This window comes from Microtus oregoni, unplaced genomic scaffold (assembly GCF_018167655.1).
Source record: "Microtus oregoni isolate MIOR12 unplaced genomic scaffold, Mior012 000027F_ref0000203, whole genome shotgun sequence".
Lineage (NCBI taxonomy): Eukaryota > Metazoa > Chordata > Mammalia > Rodentia > Cricetidae > Microtus > Microtus oregoni.
This window is the reverse complement of record NW_024543086.1, coordinates 32,115,001-32,133,828: the sequence shown is the minus strand read 5'-3', so window position 1 is coordinate 32,133,828 and position 18,828 is coordinate 32,115,001. Positions and strand designations below refer to the sequence as shown.

Genomic DNA, 18,828 nt, shown 5'->3' with positions numbered 1-18,828 from the left:
GTTGCTTATGGTCCTGGTCTTTACAATATTAATGAAAACCCTGAGACACTCTAATGTTGATATTTAAACTAAATAACAATGTTCTTTTCCCAAGAACAGTGTGGCTTCTACTAGGAAATTTAATGAAAAGGTAACAGGGGAAATAATTCTTTTAATTTTGTTTTAGTGAAACAGGGTTTATTTTATTATATAAAGAATGTAAGGACAAGGCTTTGGGAGAAGTGCCATGTAGGAACTTTGATGGAGCTGTTACCAGAGATCTCTGTGCAGCTCCCTCCTGCACACAGTGACAGTAGAGGTGCCATCTTTTGCTTACATGGACTCTTGAGAGACTTAGTAAACAGGAGTTTTGATTCTTAGGATAGGAAAATCGTAAGAGCTGCTACTGTTCTGCCTCTGAATGCTACTTTGCTGTTTATCAAGGAGATTTTTCTAGTGTAGGTAGCTACAGCCTTATTTCATGGAACACAGCTGTTCCATCAATGGTTCATTACTGTCAAGGGTCACACAGCGTAAGAGTTGCACAGTTTTATTACAGATAAAGTAGCATGGGGGACAGAACTTAACAATGCATAGCCAAGTATATGCCACAGGAAGAGAGCTGAGGGTTACTGTCAGTGGCATTGGAGACTTGGAATGTTACCAGTTTGAGTTGTATTTGGTGATACTAGTCATGCACTGATCAAAGATGGATTGATAACATTCCTGTTAATGCAGAACGTGATGAAGGAAACCTCTTTAAATGGTCTTCACCACTCTAAAGTTCTTAGAAACCCTGTTGGATAAAGGGGATCCATAAATGCAGTTTTACAAGAACCCATTTCCATTTTTTCTTTTCAATGTAAAAATAGAAATGTATTTAAAATACATTTCCTGTTGATCATTCTTACTGTACTTTGAGCAGAGAGAATAAGCTGATATTGTACTTGTAAGCACAGTAAAAAAAAGAACAGCCTGTTAACATTGACAAGCTAAGGGTAGATTGCTGGCACATAAAGGGTGCCTGCTCCTGTAATGTGTGTATCAAAAAGGGATCTAGAGCAGTACAGAGCCATGCAGACAGCAGCCCAGGACTAGTGCCGACCCCCATTCCTGAGGAGGGCTTTGTTTCTCTCTTGTTTTATCAGAGAACATGGGGCACCGTTCTGTTTTAGAGTGGCAGAGTAGGCACCGTCACCAAAAGCTGATGGCTTCCAGTGATCATTTAATATACTGACAGTTGAAATCTAAAATGCATGAAATGTCTGGTGTTAAAAATTAGAGCCCTTTAAATTGGAGTGTGTTGTGTCCATATTCTTTTCCATACTTTGCAGGCATGGTATAGAATATACATTCTGTTGAATTGGCTGAATCGGGGCTTACTTATAATGGCTGGGTCTTCTGTTTTGTTGTCGTTGTCAGTTTTACAGCCTTGAAATGCCATTTCTATGGTGCCTGTTCTGCAGTTTTGGTTTTCCCAGAAGATAATTATTTCAGTGTTAACTTGCTGATTTTCCTTGGTTGCATGAATCGCCTCCAGTATTTCTCACAAATTCACTGTTTTTCTCTTTTTAAGATTTTATTTTTATGTAAATGGGTTTTTCCTACTTGTATATCTGTGTACCGTGTGCATACAGTGCCCTCAGAGGCCAGAAAAGGATGTCATATCCCCTGGAACTGTAATAACAGGAAGTTGTGAGCCAACATGTGGGTACTGGGAACTGAACCCAAGTCCTCTGCAAAAGCATCCAGTTTTCTTAACCTCTGAGCCATCTCTCCAGCCCCCAAATTAACTCTTCCTTAACACTTCACTGTTAGAATATGTGCTTGTGTGTACCATCTCTTCCATAGGCTGAGTCTTGCAAGCACAGCCTTCTTAGAGATTTAGAGAATGTTTTCAATAAGACTTGTGGTCAATTCAGTATGGGCAAGACAGAATATTTAACAAGTGTTTTGGCAGATGTAGCTTTTGTTAGCAGGTCAGACCAGGTTCTTATAGTTCTTGGGACAGCCCTTACTAATCAGGCTGGGTATTTCCAGTGGTAGAACTGCCAGGGGTTCTGTGGAGGCCTTATTTCTGAGCGTGTGCATGTTACTATGGTGATTGTTGTGGTAGTCAAGGTCATAGCTGTGTCTGTAACCCTTCTGCTGTTTATACAGACCAAGGCTTTGCAGCTTTGGAGATAGTAGAAGAACTTTATTTATTGTAGAGTTCTGTCTCTGTCTTACAGAGACTTTCTGAATGAATTAATCTTAGACCCAACAATGTAGCCGTGACCAAAGCTGCATGGGCTTTTTGGTCTTCCTGCAGTCACTTGTCTCTGTTACTCTCAGGGAAAGGTTAAACATTGTATCTGACTTTGGAAATCATATTTAATTGGTAGGGAGTGTAATATGTCCTCCTCAAAGTTATTTCTGAATTGGTTAATTTATTAGAAGATTTTACAGAAATATGGGTTGTGTTAATTTTGCTCTTTATAGGATTTTTTTTTTTTTTTTTTTTTAGGTTTTTTGAGGCAGGGTTTCTCTGTAGCTTTGGAGCCTGTCCTTTGGAGCTCTTGTAGACCAGGATGACCTTCAACTCACAGAGATCCGCCTGCCTGCCTCTGCCTCCCGAGTGGGGGACTAAAGGCATGCACCACCATCATCTGACAAGGATTTTTGATATTTCTTTTAAAAATACTTTTTAGGTGTGCATGTGTGTACGTGTGTGTGTGTGTGTGTGTGTGTGTGTGTGTGTAGGTGTTCATGCATGTAGGTAGGCATGTATATGCATGTGTGTAGGTGCAGAGGTGCTGGGTCCTCCTGGAGCTTGAGGCACAGGTAGTTGTGAGCAGCAACCAGTCCTGAGCTTTCTTTCCAATCCCTCAGTATTTTCTCCTCTCTCTGTCTTTGGCTATCTCTGTCTCTCTCTTTCTCTGGATAGGATGTCTCTGTTGGCTCTGGTTGTCCTGGAACCCACTTTATAGATCAGACTGGCCTCAGACTCACAGAGATCCTCCTGCTCCTGCCTCCCCTGTGCTAGGAGTAAACCTTGTGTCAGAACACCAGGCTCCTCTGCATTTTCTTTATCGGCAGTTTTTGTTTTCTGTTTTAGAACTATTTTCCCTCTTTGGATCTGGTCTTGAAGTGTCATCACTCTGACCTCTGGATAGCTGTTTTTCCTGTTTGTATGCACACTGTTTCTCCTCTTAGCAGTCTTTGTTATCGTTGCTCTCAGAAAGTGTGGGCTGTACTTTCCACATGGGAGCAGGTGCAGGTCTCTGGACTCCGGGTGTTCATCACAACCTATGTTCAGAGGGCATCTTTCTCAACTAGAAGCACTGCAAGCTCACTTAGGCCACCAATGCCTGAAGCTGCACACACCCTCATTTCCGCTTCTAAATCTGCACTGACTATAGTTATGAATTTCATTATGTTCTGTGTGTGAATGTAAATACCAGATGCTCCCAGAGGACTTGGTTAATATTCAGAGGTGTCAGCTATGGATGCTGTACTGCCTCAGGAATTGCAGTTATGTAGGGCCAGACTAAGGGAAAATTTTGGTGTTTATAATTTTGGATATTGATGTAAAATTATCAAAATGGAAGATAAACAGAATTGCCGCATGCATTCCTATGTTTTATTCTAACCTGTCTATGCCAAGGCAATGTTTTAATCTCAGTGACTGCTTGATGAGAATCAGGTTAGCTCTGTAGAGGCTTCATGTCACCATCTTGTCATCCAGAGGGACCCTGAAACAAGGGAGGCTGGAGCTGGCTTACTGGGTAGCTGGGGACTAAAGGCAGGGCTGGCACATGTGTGCACTTGGTATACCATTCTGGGGGTCAGTGTCACAGCCTGGAGGACCTGATATGTTTGAAAAAAAGGAAAACTGTCGATTTTTAATATTTTTGTTTTCCATCTATATTTAAAATGTATTACCATTTTTGTTTTTTAATTATCCAAATAAAGATTTTGTATTCCCTTTTTTATGTATATGAGTGCTCTATCGACTTTTTGCCAGAAGAGGGCATCAGATTTCACTATAGATGGTTGTGAACCACCATCTGGTTGCTGGGAATTGAACTCAGGACCTCTGGAAGAGTAGCCAGTGCTCTTAACCACTAAGCCATCTCTTCAGCCCCAGAATATATATATATATATATATATATATATATATATATATTTCCCCCCAAGTCAGGGTTTCTCTGTAGCTTTGGAGCCTGTCCTGGAACTAGCTCTTGTAGACCAGGCTGGTCTCGAACTCACAGAGATCCGCTTGCCTCTGCCTCCCAAGTGCTGGGATTAAAGGCGTGCGCCACCACCACCTGATCAGGTTCTTAAAAGCTAAGGAAGAGCCAGGTCATGGTGGGGTGTACCTGTATGATGTGGGATTCCCCTCTGTATGCTGTGACTACCATTGGTTAATAAAGAATCTGTCTTGGGCCTGGCGGGGCAAAATAGAGGTAGGCGGGGAAAGCTAAACTGAATGCTGGGAGAAAGAAGGCGGAGTCAGACGCCATGGAGCCACCAGAGGGGAAAAGACATGAATTGACAGGTGGAACCTTGCCAGTAGGCCATGAGCCTCATGGTAAAATATGATAGAAGTGGGTTAACTAAAGCTGTAAGAGCTAGCTAGCAATATGCTTAAGTGATTGGCCAAGCAGTGGTTTTAAGTAATATAGTTTCTGAGTGATTATTTTGTGGTATGGGCAGCTGGGAACAAACAAGCAGCCTCTGCTCAACACCTGTAATCCAGCCAAGTACTTGGTGGCCCACGTAGGAAGATTGGTAATTCTAGGCCAGCTCTGGCTGTGTAGCCAGACCCTGTGTCCAAAAAAGAATCAAGGGGCTAGAGAGATGGCTAAGTGCTTACCACTTGTTGATCCTTTAGAGGATCTGATGCCCTCCTCTGACCTTTCTGAGCACCTGCACTCACAGACTCATACCCATCCATGCATATAATTGAAAATAAAAGAAACTAAGGATCTCTAAAGCAAACAAACAGCAACAAGCAACAAAACAAAGAATTGAAGACAATCTGCTGTTGCCGCCTCTTCACGGGGTATGTATGAACACTATCAGCTGATTACTTCTGTGGCTTTTTTTTTTTTTTTTTTTTTTGGATTTTCGAGACAGGATTTCTCCGTAGCTTTTGGTTCCTGACCTGGAACTAGCTCTTGTAGACCAGGCTGGCCTCGAACTCATAGAGATCCGCCTGCCTCTGCCTCCCGAGTGCTGGGATTAAAGGCGTGCGCCACCACCACCCGGCTCTTCTGTGGCTTTTTAATTTATTTTGTAGGCTGGAACATTTCAAGACAAGGTGTTACCATGTAGACCAGGCTTGCCTAGAACTTTTGGATGTGCCTCTGCCTTCCAGAGTGCCTGACTAAGCTGGGACATTTAAAACTCCCAAGAAAGGAAAAGCAGGTGTGTTGAAGAATAAATCACAAGCCCAGAAGACCCGTCAGGCTGCACTTAGAAACAGTAGTGACACCTCACTTGGGGTTCGGAGAAGTCACCTTCTAGAAATACAAGAGAGGTTTATGGGAAAATTTGAATTCACACAAAAATTGGATGGTAACAGAACCAGATGGCTATAGGAGACTTGGTTATCCAAAATTTGGGCGAACAAAAGTACCTATCAAGTCCGGGGCTGGCTTCTGAACATTGTAAATTTAAGCCTAGCATGTATGTTTGTGTAGAGTAAACAGATAGCTTTATAATTATGTGCAAGAACACGTTTGTATATGACTTGCATGTCTGGCTGATTATGTAAAGTCCATAGTTCCTCTAGGAAAAAGCCAAGTGTCTGGAGCTGTGACAGTGGAGAATGCGCCTTCCAAGGCGTCTGGAAGATGCTTCCCAGACATTTGTCCTTTGATGTTTGTAACAACCATCCTGTGCATGAAATGCTTCGAATAAAGTGAGACCAAACTTCCTGGAGATGGCTCAGTCAGGGAAAGTGCTTCCTATGCAAGCATGAAGACCAGGAGTTCAGTTTCCAGATACCCAGCATCTACATAAAGAACTGGACACAGCTGCAGGCTCCTGGTATCACAAAGATGTAGAGGTGGGGACAAACATGAGTCTCATTGGCCAATTAGGTGAGCTCTGGGTTCAATGAGGGACCCTGTCTCAAAAAGTGAAATTCTGGGTGTGTCCTAGCACTCTGGAGGTTAGAGACAGGCAGATACCTGAGTTTGAGCCAAGCCTGCTCTGCATAGCAACTTCCAGGCCAGTCAGGGCTAGTAGTGAAACCTTGTCTCACAAAAAAAAAAAAAAGTTATGAAATGAAACCCCCACTGTCTGAGTCTGCATTGGAGCTGCAATTGTTAGAGAGGAAGAGCCTGCTCTGGCACCCAACAAAGCATGGTGATGTGAGTTTGCCATAACAGTACAGGAGAGCAGCTGCTGTGCCCTGACACCTGCCCCATCCTCTCCCTGGGCACCACATGGCTCGACTCATTTGCACCTTGTAGGATTGGCAATGCGCCGTGAAGTTTCTCCCACATCTTTCTGTCTTGTTGGCTCTTTATAATGCAGAATCCTGCCTCTTAGTTACTTGTCTACCTATTAGAAAGTGCCCTCTGCTTCCTGGTACTCGCAGTTAATAAAGCTGCTGAACCTGACACGTGATCAGTTTTAAAGGTGTGGGCTACTTGGTGAGACCCTGTCTCAAAAGCACAATAACAAAGTGCGCTGGAAATGCCATGTATAGGAAGGACTGTGTGGAGGTAAGTTCATCTCCTTTGGGTAAATTCCCAAGAAGAATTTGCTGATGAGTGTCTTAGTTACTTTTTTATTGCTGTGACAAAATATCATTACTAAGGTATTACTAACATAACATAATAAAGAACGTATTGGGGCCTTACAGTTGTACAGGGCTAGCTAGAATCCATAACTGTCATGTTGGGGAGCATGGTAGCATGCAGGCAGGCGTGGTGCTGGAGCAGTAACTGAAATCACAAGCATGAGGCAAAGAGTACTGATTGGAAATGGCCTGAGCTGCAGAAACCTCAAAGCCTACCCCAGTGACACACGTCCTTCAACAAGGCCACCGCTCCTAAAGCTTCCTAGTTCTACCATCTGGGAACCAAGCCTATGGGGGCATTCTTATTCAAATCACCATACAGATTAGTTTTATAAAAATACTAAAACTACTGAGAATTATGAACTCTTCCCAATAGTGACATCTATAGTTACAGGAATGATCTTGGCAGCAAACTCACAGAAATCAGAACTGGACATGAGTAAGAGGGAGCGGCACAGTAGGTGCAGTCTTTTTATCTAGAGACTCGGTGGGTCATCTTGAGGAGGACCAGGGCTTGTGCGTGTGACAGTTCCCACTGTTCTGTGCTTGTGAGTAAAGATGGTTCTTCATGAGGAGGCACGTCTTACGTCACATTGATCTGTTTCCGTGCACGTGTCTGTGCACACGTGTGCATGCATGCCTGTTCACTTGTGCATTTGAGGCCAGAGGAGATATCAGGTGTCTTGTCACTGCTTTATTCCCTTGAGATAGGCTCGCAGTGAACTTGCTGGAGCTAGGCTGGTAGCCAGCAAGCCCCAGTGAGTCTCCTGTCTCCATCTCCCACAGCACAGATGTTATGGGTGTTTGTGGCTGTGAATGCTGAGGACTCAGACTCTGGTCCTCATACTTGTGCAGTGAGCATTCATCTCCTCAGCCCTGCTGCTGTACTTCTCAATAATTAAGTCTTAAAGCAAATGCAGGAGTCTGCCATGCTTGCATATAGTTCCTAAAGCCAGAGGCTTTTAGAAGCCAGTAGCCATTTAAAACTAATCCCAACACTCATGAGGCAGAGGCAGGTGGGTCTGTATGAGTTTGAGGCCAGCATGGCCTACATAGTGAGTTCCAGACCAGCCAGGGCTAGCTACACAGTGAGACCCTGTCTATAAAAAACGACTCCAAAGAGAAACTTCCCCTCTGTCATCTTGTCTTGTGAGTTTATGGAAACTCCCATTAAACTGCCCTTCACAGAGAAACTTACAATTTATTTGATATCACTCAGTCAAAGGAGCATTTTGTAAAGTGACTTTTCTCTTCTTCTTAAAATAAGTGACCTTTTCAACCAAAAGAAACAAAACATAAGCCTCTATAGTTACTCCTAGAACAGGGTCCTTCCAAAAACTTCAGATATCTGAAATTCTCACAGTGGACAGATATTTATTGAGTGACTGTTAAATGAACATACTGTCTTTGGGTACTGCTCAAGCCTGCCAGGAGGGCATGGATGGTTTATACAAGGCCAGCACTGTCCTTAATAACCCAGCAGGATAGAGAAGGAGAGAGCCTGGTGTTTGCCTTTCCTGAGACAATGGAATGTAAGGATGTGGGGGTCACCCCAGAGGCTCTTGGTTAGCACTTAGCAGAGCTGAGATCAGGCTTCTGGGCCTCAGTGGCAGAGTACTTGCCTAGTGTGGGCAAGACTTGGGATTTAAACTCCACCCCTGCGGGAAAGACATAAATGGAGCTGGGGAAATGGCTCAGTCAATAAAGTACTTGCCACTCAAGCATGAGGACCTGATCTCCAGCACCCGTATAAAAAGCTAAAAGCTGAATATGGCAGTGCACACCCTTAATCCCAGCACTCGGGAGGCAGAGAAAGGGGAATCTGTGGGCTGGCTCTCTGGCCTAGCAGTGTAGCAGAATCAACACACTCCAGGCTCAATGAGGGATAGCGGCTCAGAAACTAAAATGAAGATGTGACTCGTGAGAACACTCAGTGTTGACTGTCAGCCTCCACACACAAGAACATGTGTTTACACAGACAGGCACTGCCGCCACCACGCTGTCAGCCTCCACACACAAGAACATGTGTTTACACAGACAGGCACCGCCACCATCACTTCTTGCTATGAATGGACTCAGCCAGCCCAGACGGGAATCCCAGCTCTTCCATTAACCTTGCTACATTGACCAGATGACTTGCCTTTCTCAAACCTATATCCTCAACAGCAGATGCTGGGAAGCCTACTTCATGCCATCATTCTGGTCATTAGGTGTGAAGAAGACAGTGAAATTTCCACATCCTTTGGCAGAGGTGGTGAGACAAGAATGAGGGCCTGAATTCCATCTCTAGCACTGATGGAAAGAGACAAGGGTGCCCTGAGTGCCTGTCACAGCAAGCTGCAGCTGAGCAGCCAAGCCTGTGAAGACAACAGCAAAAGCAATGTCAGAGGTGGCGGTGCACACGCTGAATCCCAGCACTTGGAAGGCAGGCTGATTTCTGTGAGTTTGCTGCCAGATCAACCAGATCTACATAGACCCTGTGGTGGATGGCTTCTGAGAACTGATATCTGTGATTGAGTTGTGCACACATACCACATACACAACACAGCCTGCAGTTTTAAAACCCCTTTTATTACATGTACTAACTTATCAGGGGTGGGGTTGTGCCACCGCTACACATGGAAGGCAGAATATTGTGTCCCAGTCAGTCAGTTCTTTCCTCCCACCATGTAGGTCCTCAGGGTGGAACTCAAGTGGTCAGGCTTAGGCAGCAAATACTTTACCCACACAGCCATTTTATTGGCCCAGTCTCTCCTTAATAATGAAGTCATTTTCATTTCAAAATTGGCACAGTCCTTTAAAAATCAGCTATGCCCCTTGGAAGTTACTGTTGGGGCCTGAGGCAGAACAGCCAGCTCTGGACTGGTTCCAGAGTGGGTAGGTGCAGGTGGGCCCTGGGCTTTCCCTTCCATTCCTCCTGAGCTCAGCGGAGGGACGGTTTCCATTCCTTTTACAGCAGCTGTAAAGAGGCTTTGGGGAAGCAGCCTCATCCATCATCCCGAGGGCTCCTCCCCCACCTCCACAGAGGGCCAGCCAAGCAGCTGTCCTTGGCTCTGTTCTATGTCGCCCTACGGGGCAGGGGGATAGCGGTGGGGATGGGGAAGACCAGGATCCAGATGTTTTCAAGGACGAGAAGCAGATGGACTGGTGTTGAAGGTATGCAGAAGGGGTCTAGAGGGACTGAGACACAGATCACTGTGCAAAGCCAATGGGAGGCTGCCTGGCCTTCTGTATCCCACAGCCAGCTCACTGCTATTTTGCTGGGCTTCCTAAGCCCACAAAGTTGCAATGTGCTAATTTCACACTGTTTCAAGGATTGCTTATGAAAAATAGGAAGGAACTGGCATTCTTCCTTTTTTACAGACAGGGACACTGAGGCAGAAAAGGTTCAGTTACTTGCCCTTGGTCCTGCTGCTATTAAGAGGCTCAGCAGAGGTCCATGAAAACAACGCTGCCCAGAGGCCTCTCTTGGCCTTGTGGCCAGTTTCCTGATTGTTCCCCAGAGTGGACATTGGTATTAAAAGGTCCTGAGCGTGCTGTGGACCCTCAGGGGACTCAGTCTTCTGGCCTGCAAAATGGGGCCACTGAGCACCGCGGGACTGGGGTAGGTTTGGCAAGGGTCATCCTTCAGTTCGAAGCACCGACTGCACGCGGGCCTGAAGCTCATTGTCTGAGAACTGGGGTTCCCCAGCGCCCCGCGGGCTCAGCAGGCATCTTCACTGGACCATATTTAGTCAGGGGGAGCCAGAGCCCCGCTGGTATGCCGCGCTGGGAATTCCTCCGCGAGAATCGCGCCTTCCCTTTTTGGGTTGTCCGCCCAGCCCGGCCCCGGAGGGAGGACTGGCCTGGGACCTAGAGGGTCCGCACGCAGGGAGCTAGGCGTCCGCAGTTTGGAGTAGGGCCAGTCCTGCCTCGACTTCCTTTTATGGCCTGAGTGTGTGTGCATGTGGCGAGAGAGAGAGAGAGAGAGAGAGAGAGAGAGAGAGAGAGAGAGAGAGAGAGTGAGTTTAGGAACATACAAGAGACAGAAGAAAAACTCGTCAAAGCTAGAGAGATTGGAAAGAAGAGAGTGCCTGGTCAGACAAAAGAGACAGGGGCCTAGATCCACACAGGACCAAGGGAGAAAAAAATGTGACCTCTAAGTGGACAAAGACCCCTTGGTGAAGGGGGGACAGCTGGGAACTTTCAGGATCCAGAAAGTCCCCCACATTCTCTTAGGATCGTAACACAACTCTTCCAAATGCCATTATTCACCCTTCCCCAGCAGCACCCCACTTTTCGTCTGTGGACACAAGGACGTTGTCGGTTCCAAGTACCCCGGGGTTATATTTAATTTTGGTGAATGGAGCTGCAGAGAATAAGTTATGAAAAGCAAAAGTTTCCCCTTCCCACACGTTCCTAGCAGTCACAAGAGGGTGTGCCTTGCACTTCGAGGAGTTCAAAAAGTCCCCTTTCCCTGCCGGCCCAGTGGCGGGAGAAAGAAGTGGGGATGAGGGAGAAAGGGATGTGTCAGGTTCCCAGTATGATCAGGAAAAGGTTAAAGTACAGCTGGAATGGACCTAGTGGAGAAATTCTCAAATTTCCCTACAGACGCTGCGTACCCGATCCCTTTTCTCTGGGGACTCAGGATCTGGGTGACTGCAGGGAGCGAGGGTTGAGGCTGCAGGCCAGTGCGCTGGCAGCGCCGCTGCACCCCTGCCAGGTGGTTCCCGGCGGCTCTGTTCCTCACCTGCAGGGGGCGCCGCGAAGGGCAGAGGACTCTCCCACCCCTCCCGGCGGCCGCCTCCCCTTTTCACCCTCGGGGAGAGCCGGCTGTATAAAGCCAGGCGTCAGAGGCACACAGGGAGATTTGGACCGCCCCAGCCTGGGACCAGCGCCAGATCCGAGCTCTCCATCCTGTCCTACCGGTAGCCCCCAGTGACAGATCTGTAAGTAGGGCTGGTCTGGGTGGTGGTCTTGAGTGGCCTCTAGAACATCCTCCTGAGAGTGGGAATGGGAAGTGGGAAGAAACAAGGCGCCGGGTCATCCTAGACCCATGATTTCTCTCGGAAACCAGCATCCCCAAGGCTGTTGATGAGCGGTACCACATGGGCAAGTGGGGGTACCAATGAAAGGTCTGGTGGCTAGGTCCAATTCCAGGTATGCTAGAGTCTAAAAAATAGCCTACTTTAGCACCAGTGGTGATAGAGCTCTGTGGTTCCTGGGTTCAAATCCCATATTGGGGGCAGGGAGCAGACCCCCCAGGTTATTCTGACTAGAAGATCATGAGATGGATAACTCACTGACCATTGTACAAAGTAACCCAGAAATATTGGTGAGAGTGTTGACCTTGGATACAGGCTGTATGCAAAGTGTTTTCCATCCACTTAGGTGGGTGGTTGATGGTAGTCCGTGGCTAGACAAGGCAGCTTGTTGTAAGTTAAGGTTCATTTATTTCAGCTCTTATCCCTTCCAGAACCCAGACCCTGAAAATTAATAAAGGAGCTCTTCCACGTTAATGTTAGGGCCCCAGATGTCCAGGTGCATGTTGAGGCTCCATTCACAGCCGCCACCCACAGGTGCGCCAAGTGAGCAGGCGTTGGGGTTTGGGGCTTCTCAATGGGAAGGTGGAGGAACTAGCAGGAGAAATTTCAGCTGTTCAGGTTCAGAATTGGAGGATCTTGCCATGTGCAGAAAGCACCCTTCAAAGCTACACCTGTCAGATAACAAGAGAAGGTTTAGAAAGCCAGAGCTAGGCTGCTTTGGTTCTGCCACTAAGAACTGAGAGCTGCCGCTGTGCTTGTTGGGAAAGGAGGGAAGTTGGGCTGTGTTTAGCTCCTTTTCCTTTGGTGAAGGTTCTTCTCTTGTTTACTTCAAGAGGCTATTTTCGACTTGGCTTAAAGAAAAAGAGCTTGACCATGCAGGTCTGAAAGTCCGTGCGGGTGGCAGGGAACACTTTCCATTCTATGCTATTGCTGATGGCACACTTACAAGTCAGGTACTTTTAACAGCATTTAAATGGAACTGAGTTCTTTTAATCATTGCATGCACCTCATCACAAAGACACCGTGAGCCTGTTTAGTATATACCACATCTGAAACGCAGTGAGGTTAAACAATTTCCTCAGGGTCACACAACCAGGCAGTACTTGTGAGCCCATTTCCCAGTTTGTCTGATGCCAAGTTCATACCGTGACCCTGGCATCTCTTCTCTTTACTGAAACCAAAATTTGTTGATTTCATGTTTCTGGTGGATCCATTACTTTAAGCAAAAGAAACACTTAGCACTCTTCGAATAAGGCTTAAAATGACCTTTTACAAATTTAAAGACTGCCCCCGAGTGGGATAAGGTTGTGGTGGGAGTCCCTAAGGCTGGGGTGCTTCCATTCCAAGATCCCAGAACATACGCCTGTGTTGAGCCGCCCTGGAGAAACCTGTGGGTTTGCTTCGTAAACATCATGGATTTTATTATCATATCTGAAATAGAGCCGCTCTTCCGTACAAGGTAGTCACTATGGATTTATCATTGCTTTTCTGTGGAGGCTGGGCTGGAGGCAGACATGCCCATGTATGGTAGTGTTTTCCATGAGGCCATCGCCAGCCCCCCTGGCCGTTGCTCAGCCTTGCATTGCAGCCTGGCTAACTTGGGCTCTGGGGACTTCTCTGCCTTTCCCCTGCAGGGAATGGGGGACACTTGGAAGGCACTGAGGGTTTTTTTCCCTATCCCTTCTTATGTGGAAGTTTAATTTTCTGGTGGAAATTATCTCCTTTCTTCCATGCATCTAAGCAGAAAATGAATCACAAAGTAATTTTGAAACAAGATATAGATTATACTTTTAGAAAACTATGTCCCATGTCAAATAATCAAAGTCAGAAGGTACCGAGCACAACGGTGGTTCATGTCTCTAATACTAGCACTTGGGAGGCTGAGGCAAGAGAATTAAAGAGAGTTTGAGGCTAGCCTGGGCTACATAGGAAGTTCAGGCCATCCTGGACTACACTGGGAAACACTGTCTCAGAAAAAGGAGAAAAGAATAAGATCCAGCCTAAATTGTGATCCCAGCATCTGGGAGGTAAGTCAGGAGGATCAGAAGTTCAAGGTCAACCTCTCCTACACAGCACAGGAGCTCAAAGCCAGCCTGGGCTACTTGGAGATCTTATCTAAAAAAAATTTGTTGTTCGTGGTCTTCCTGATTGTTTTCCCATCTGCAGAGTGGGACTGGTGAGGACAGCCAGAGTGTGTTACAGTATGTTAAGCTTTGCAGCACTTGCCTGGTCCTCATAGAAGTAGAAGATCACTTTGCTAGCGAGGACCTGGGTTCAGTCTCCAGGGTTGCAACAAAAGAGAAAGAAAAAAAAACAAACTTTGAGTCTTCATAATAGTCCGTTGGAACAAATACTAATAGTCTTCATTTCATTTTATAAATGTGGGCTTTGAAAACCTTGCTCTATCTATAAAAGATGGGAGCCTACATACCAAGATTCTTGTGACTCCAGACCCTAAGGGTTGCCCTTTTGGGAGCATTGATAGATGCCTCATTTGAAGCATTTAACTCCCGGCTGACTCTTGCAAATTTAAGCAGATGGTCATTTATAACAATATGACTGGAGCTATTTAGGAGTGTGCTCTGTGTGACACAACTATTATCAATAAACCAGAAAGTCCTGTGTGGTCTGCCCCTACAGCAGAAACTCACCTATAATTTCCCTTTGGTTCCTCGTTGATCTCTGAGCAGTGACTGGGAACCTGTGCAGTCACCAGCACACTGCTGACCACTTCCACTAGCTCATCTGTGATCGTTCTACACCTTTAGAGTCTCCTTGGATTTCCCATACCCAGGAGAAGGCTGCCTAGCTCTCACAGTGGCCGCTTTGCTTCCTGATTCTCTTTCTGTCACCGTGACATTTAGTCACATTGACCTACAAGGCCTCAAGGACCAGGGTGCACAGAGTTAAAGAAAGGCAGGCAAGATTTTTGTTGTTGTTGTTTTCGTTTTTAGTTTTTTGAGACAGGGTTTCTCAGTAGCTATGGAGTCAGTCTGGGAACTCGCTCTGTAGACCAGGCTGACCTCAAACTCACAAAGACCCGCCTGCCTCTGCCTCCCAAGTGCTGGGATTAAAGGCGTGTGCCACCACTGCCTATGAGCAAGCAAGAATTTGAAGGCATTTCTGTCTCTGTCAAACCACAGAGGAAACCGCCCAGTATTCTAGCAGGGGCAAGTCACCCCGCTGTGGCTTACTGGAGCTTCAGAAGGGCTGACAGAGGGTAAGGGCCTGTCCTGTCCACTCACACCCATTTGGACTTGCCCTCTGTGCTGTGAGTCCCTACAGATGAATCCAGGGCACTGTGAACTGGATGTTTGTTTTTAACAGCATCCCTACTAAACACAGGCCTTCTTTCCTGTCACTATCCCTAAGTCATGCAGCACAAGGACTATTTTATCTCTCTGGAAGATACCTGGGAGGTTGCTCAAGGTACTATGCAAACACTACAGCTTTCTATGGCGGAGACTTCAGCATCCGTGAATTGTAGTATCCAAAGAAGTTCTGAAATGGAGCGAAGGATATCTGTACCTTTCTGCCATCCCTGGAGCAGCATGCAGTCAATGATAGAGAGCCTCGGAGTGTCTGAGACACCAAAGGGCGTCCTAGCCATTCCTCTGACTCCAGATAAGCATCCTTATGCCCTCTGTACCACTCTCCATTCTGCCTATCTCTACATGCACCCCTAAGAAACAGTCTTACATGTCATTCTAAAATTATTCTGTCACATTTCCTTTTTTGTTCAAATCCTGGAATTCTACAAAACATTTTTCACCCTATCACAAATCTTCACTGTCTTTTCTATATCCTTATATCATTGTCTGCTTCTTATCTGCTGCATAGTATTCTGTTATATGTTATTTATTTGTTATTATTTATTATTTGTTATATATATTATTTGTTATACTCTTACTAAAATATGCTGGCTCCATTCCACCATGTATAAATCCATGTGTGGGTTGGCTGTTGCTTATCAGAAATGCCTAGAACCAGAATGTTCCAGATTTTTATTTTTGATTTTGGATATTTACATATACATAATGAGATATTCTGGAAATGAGACCCAACTCTGAACACTAATCTTTTTATTTTGGTTTTGAGTTTTTTGTTCTTGTTTTTAGACAAGGTCTCTCTATGTAGTCCTGACATTCCTAGAACTCTCTGCAGATCAGGCTGCCTTTGAACTAGCAGAGATCCTCCTGCTTCTGCCTCCCACGTGCTGAGATTGAAGGTGTGCCCCACTACATCCAGTTGTGAGCACAAATCTTGATGTTTCATCTTTATTTTATGCAGATGACTGGACAGTCATTGTATGTGATGTGATTTTGTTGTTGTTGCTTTGTTTTGTTTTTTATTTTGAGACAGAGTTTCTCTGTGTAACAGCTTTGGCTATCCTGGAACTCTCTTTGTAGACCAGGCTGGCCTCAAACTCAGAGATCATCCTGCTTCTGCCTTCTGAGTGCTGGGATTAAAGGTGTGTGCCACAACTGCCCAGGTCGTATGTGATGTTTTTAATTCATTTTAATTGTGGCCTTTTAAATGAAGTCAAATGTGAACTTTCCCAGTTTTATAATATTGACCCTAAAAAAAGCTGTGAGTTTTGGAATCTTTGGGATTATATTCTTGGCTTGTACACTCTCTTTCTGGATAATCATATGAGTTTCCAGCAAAGAAGTGAATAGACAGCACATTGGGAATCAACAGCCGTCTCTAAATGGTGCTGGAAAGGGACTGCAGATGTCTGCCAGGACCAGCTAGGCCTGTGTCTCAGCATCTATTTTAAGCATTTTTCTACTTAAGTTGTGAGATGCAAAGCACAGCGGAACTCCGCGGGCCTAAAGGCCCTGAATAGGAGTGACCTCAGTTGTGTGTGTGTGTGGAGGGGAAACAGGAAAGAAGGGAGGGAGGGAAGAAGGGAGGGAGAAAGAGAGAGAGAGAGAAAGTGAAAGAGAGAGAGGTTCATGGTGTGTGTGTGTGTGTGTGTGCGCGCGCGCGCATGCATGTAGAAGCCACAATGATTGACTGTTATCCCTCAGGTACCATCCACCTGGCTTTTGGAAACAGAGGCCCTCACCAGCCTAGAACTTGCCAAGTAGGCTAGACTGGCTGGTCCCTGAACCCCCAGGATCTGTTTTTCCCTCCAACCCACAGGCTAGATTATGAGCACATGCTACCACATATAGCTTTTTCTTTCTTTTAAAGCATGGTTTCTAGAGCTCTAAGTTAAGTTTTCTTGTCTACACAGCAAGCACTTTGCTCTCTCCCCAGACTTTTCTTCCCTTTCCTTCCCTCAGTCACTAAGCTCTCTGGAGGAAGAGATCAGTTCATTTTCCCATAGCTATTGGAAAGAGCTTCTTTCTGAAGCAGGTTGAAAAGCAGTTTGGATTTCCAGGAGTTGGAAGTGTCACCAAGCCTCTGTGAAGGGACGGGTTCTTCTTCTCTTTTTCCCTGGGGGGCTGAGGGTGGTGGGAACCGGGTGGCCCTGGGACCAGGGAGAGAGGAAGAAGGATGGCTAGATTTGGGGTCAATCCTTTTTTTTTTTAACTTTTTATGACCTGGTTGTGGTAACAGGAAAATGGAGATATAAGTGATGTCCACTTCACAGAACCTTCATAAGATATCCAAGAGATGGATGTGGAACACTCCTGGTCTGCTGGGCGGGAGATGTAATTCAGTAGAGAGTGTGCTTGCCTAGTGTGTCCAAAGCTCTGCATTCCATCCTCAGAATCACATGAACCAGACATGGAAACACCTGGGACCCCCATTATTCAGTGGGAGGATCAAGAGTTGAAGGCCATCTTGGATTACATGAGTTTGAGGTTAGCCTGGGCTACATGAGACCCTATCCCAAGAAAAGGATGAGAGGGTTAAGTGGTGATGATCAACAACAGACTGCAGCCCCAAAGGCCTCGTGGGACAACACAGGCTTGAAGAACGAGTGTGCAGAGGATTCTCTCCCCTCTCTTGCTCATTGAGTGATTTTCTGGGCCCAAATGTGGCTTTGAACTAGAACTGACTGGCTTACTGGAGCTGTTGTTCAGACTCCAAGAACTTATTTCTTATCTCTGTGGTGTTTAAAATCCAGGCAATATGTGGGATGGGGCAGGCATAGTGGTTACACCTATACTCCCAGCACTTGGGAGGCTGAAGCAGGAGGATTGTTACTTTAAGACCGGCCTAGGCCAGAGTGGATGTAGCTCAATGGTAGAGCATTTACTGAGCATGTGCGAGTTCTGAGTTTGATCTCCAGCACCTCAAGCATCCACCAACTAAAAAGAATAATTGTAACACCTGAAATATAGCTCAGTTGGTAGAGTGCTTGCCTAGTATGCACAAGCCCCCAAGTTTGATTCCCCAGCACCCCAGCACCTGAGTGTGATAGCACACACCTGTAGTGCCCGTACTCAGGAAAATTTTAAAGTTATTCTCAGCTACATAATGGTGAGACCAGCCTGGGCCACATGAGATCTTGTCTCCATAAGAAGATTTTGTTTCAAACTGGGGGCAGTTTCTCCTCTGGGACTGATATCTGGCAATGTCTGAACCTCCTTTTGATGTCATACCTGGGAGAGGGTGGATACCTTACTGAACTCTCTGTACAGGGCCAAAGAACCGGTCAGTGCCAAGGCCAGTAGCATAGAGGCTGAGAAAACTCACTCTAAATCAGTAGTCAGAGCAGGGACAGGTCAAATGTCACTTCAGTCCCTCTTGTGGGGTCTCTGCTGCCATTGTGGTCCCTGGTCCCAGCTGTCATCTTGGTACTGGGATTTGAGCTAGGGCCTTGAGCATGCTAAGCAAGTGTTCCATCACTGTGCCACTTCCCATCCATCATCACTGTACCACATCCCATCATTACTGTACCACATCCCATCATCACTGTACCACATCCCATCATCACTGTACCACATCCATCATCACTGTACCACATCCATCATCACTGTACCACATCCATCATCACTGTACCACATCCCATCATCACTGTACCACATCCCATCATCACTGTACCACATCCCATCATCACTGTACCACATC

General features: G+C 46.0%; 1 protein-coding gene across 2 annotated transcripts in view; it reads left to right on the top strand.

Annotated features, from left to right (window-relative positions):
* Positions 1-11,547: 11,547 nt before the first annotated feature.
* Positions 11,548-18,828, top strand: part of Myh11 (myosin heavy chain 11) — a 97,036-nt gene continuing 89,755 nt past the window's right edge. For both annotated transcript variants that reach the window (XM_041675919.1, XM_041675920.1), the window contains exon 1: positions 11,548-11,703. The gene's annotated coding sequence lies outside the window, so the exon portion shown is untranslated. The remainder of the gene's footprint in view (positions 11,704-18,828) is intronic.